The 3,109-nt window shown below is 47.2% G+C and overlaps 1 long non-coding RNA gene across 1 annotated transcript; it reads right to left on the bottom strand.

Moving 5' to 3' along the window:
• Positions 1 to 349: 349 nt before the first annotated feature.
• LOC127050989 (uncharacterized) lies at positions 350 to 2,001 on the bottom strand. Its single transcript, XR_007774357.1, has 2 exons — positions 1,846 to 2,001; positions 350 to 459 (listed from the first exon to the last, which is right to left on the bottom strand). It is a non-coding gene; the product is annotated as an uncharacterized LOC127050989 (long non-coding RNA).
• Between the last annotated feature and the right edge of the window lie 1,108 nt (positions 2,002 to 3,109).

Below are 3,109 nucleotides of genomic sequence, written 5' to 3'. Positions count from 1 at the left end.
ACAGTTCACAGACAGCCTTCTGACCCAGAAATAGGCTAGACAGGAGGGAGGATAACTCACCAGAACACAGTCCATTCCACTTACAACCCAGAATTCATCAGCCACACTGAATTCCCAGAAAAACAAAGAAGAGAATATGACTAAGAACCAAACCCCCAATCACTAACTACAGGGATTAGCTCTAACTTTGTGGGGATCCCGGAAGAGTGATTAGAGACCCTAGAGAGGCGTTGAGCTGAAGTCTTCCAGCTCCACGGAGAAAGGGCAAGGGAGGAAGCCCCCACATCATGGTTACAGTGGACATTGAAGAAGCCCCAATTTCTCTGAAAAACGAAATCAGGCCTCTGAATTGAAACAGATACTTCAAACAGTTTAATAGGAAATGTGTACACAGTATATACAAAATCTGCAGCTGGGTTATTTACATATGACCTTGTCTGTGTGATACACAGCCAGCACCTGAAAAAGAAATGTGAAGAGTCATCAGGATTTGTCCAGTGCCCCTTAATACACATAAACAGAGTGGAGAATACTAGGGAATAACAACATGAGAACATGGACCGGGGATAAGCCGCCTGGATACGGTAGAGAAAACAATCACCAAAACAGGAAACACTACAAGATTAGGGGAACCCATATTACTTAATAGAGTCACTTTTGAATTAGCAGAATGTGTCACTTCAACAGGGGTCTCTATTGATTCCCGTCCAATAGTCAACTGTTACAGGAACGTTGTCACCCCATTGAGAACTATAAGCAACAACATCCCAGACTCCCTCTGAGTTTCGCCCTCCTCTGCTAACTGCTGCCTGGTGAATCCTCACAGGGCCTGAACCAGGGGTACAGTGAACTGGAGAATGAGGTGGTGATGGAGACTAGAAACCTGACCATTCAGTGACCTTTTGCTATGAGGTGGAGGATCATAGTAGCTAACTTTGGAGGATGAGTTATATCTGCTGAGCGCCTTCTCTGAAGGGCAGAGCATCCTTATCTCCCAATAACACCAGTGGGAGTTTGAGAACACTCAGCAACTCATAGGCCTGGGAAAGACAAATACAAGGGCCTTGGGCGGCTAGAGTTAAGCACTGAAATCTGCAGGTAGAAGCCTAAATACCCATTATAGCCACCTGCAGAGGTCCTGATTAGGGCATTTAAATCTCTGTCAGCATTGTGGTGTTTCAAATAGATATTTGAAAAACAAGGGGACTGATGTTTAAAGGCATCAGACAACTTGATGCCAGGTGAGTGGGTTTTCCAACCCCGGATACCTAAACTCAGACGCCTAACAACCACGGGTAGGTGCATCAATAGGGGTGGGGTTAGTTGTAAAGTCACCCTTTTGCTGCCCTATGTTGCAGTGGAGCAGGGCAAAGTAGCCATAAAGCTGCCCTAAGAGGCAGATAGGAATTCCCCAATATGCACAAATCCCTAACACCCAGAGAACCAGCATATAGAGTGTACAGCCAGTGTAGCTGGCTGTATGTCACCAACTCCTAGCTTCCCACCAAAGTATATGGGGTATGAGCTGGGAACAGAAGATAGCACATACAGTGTGCATTGTGCTATAGCTATCTCCAGTGCAGCAATGGATGTTACGAGACAGCATAACTTAGAACAACCCAGAGCCTAGAGCTCAGTTGTATTTGAGGATCTGGGCTAGTACTTGGCTGTTACTATAGTAACGACCCCCGAGCAACCAGTACAATGCACATGCTTATCACGGAGCTTGTCCAGAGGCTGCATGTCCATCAGAATGACCAGATGTCCTGCTGTGTAATAAAAATGCTTTGAGTAATAAAAATCAACACAAGCTACTTTACAGGGTCTGATCCTTCTCTTACTTACAGCATCTGAGCAGTAGGACAACAGCGACTACTGCCCAGTATTATAGTTGCCTCTGTCTTGTTCCAATTTTGGGTAGCAGGAGCGAGGAGTGTAAAGGCCCTACTGTCAATCAAAAGTTAACCCCACCCCTTGACCCAATAAGCGCTGCCCACTGGTCATCAGAAGCCCCACCCCATGGGGTATTACTTCCGGGATCAAGGCGGACACATGACCAGAAGCAAGGTGTGTCATGTGACCCCTCTAAGAACTCCTTCCACTATACCAATCAGGATAGGTTTTGCCCCGATAGGAACGCCCTGAGAGAAGATTTAACCAATCAAGAGGAGTTCTGGGGTGTGTGACCCCTCTACGAGCTCCTCCTACTGCCCTCTACCAATCAGGAGGGGCTTCAGCCACTAGAGACCACCCTGAGGAGATTAGACCAATTGGGGGGAATTCTGGGACAGGGTGACCATCCAGAAGTGGTTTGTATGACCCCTCTAAGAACTCCTCCCAATGCCCTCTGCCAATCAAAGTGCAGCACCATCACCCCATAAGTCTCAGCGCTAGGCAGAGGAGGCCATCTCTTACCAAGAAGACATGTTTCAGAAATTGTGGAAAGGCTGAGAGGAAATGTGGACTCCTTTACCACCCCCCTGAGAACTTCAGACTTTGTTTTAGCTCCACGGACCTTTGGACTTGTGTGGAGAATTGCTACAGCAGCAACAGTTCTGAAGAGGAGGGAGCAGCCGAGGGGATTCCTTTGGCCCAGCCATTGATGGATATGCCAGAACCTGAACCTGAAGCCCAACCATTCATGAGACACCCCGATGAGCATGGTGGCCTCTCGTTGTCCGCCGCCCTGGAGGAGGAAGGCGATCATTGCTTGGGGGAGTTACCGGCGGACAAGCTGAACAGAGAAAATGTCACTCAGGTAAATGAATGATTAAGAAGCAACAGTTGATGATGAGGTGTAATGAGGTTAGGAACCTGGGGTTGTGTAAATCTAAAAAACAAGCAGTGAGAACTTACACTTGTTTCTTGTCTGACACAGCTCGATGATGACTTTCTAGAGGACCCAGAGGCCCTGGACAACGTTGCATCAAGTAGCAAAGATGAACCGGGCCCGCCTTGTTTTTGCTGAACACCACTAAAAATTGTTGAAGAGGTCTTCGAGGATGAAGGTTATAAGGAGTTTAGAAGAAGGTTTAGCATAGAACTCGCTGAGCCAGCGTCACATCACGAGCGTAAAAATTTATGTGGGCTGTTGTATGCGTTGCTGTTT

Source organism: Gopherus flavomarginatus, chromosome 5 (assembly GCF_025201925.1).
Source record: "Gopherus flavomarginatus isolate rGopFla2 chromosome 5, rGopFla2.mat.asm, whole genome shotgun sequence".
Lineage (NCBI taxonomy): Eukaryota > Metazoa > Chordata > Testudines > Testudinidae > Gopherus > Gopherus flavomarginatus.
This window is presented reverse-complemented; position numbering and strand designations above follow the sequence as displayed.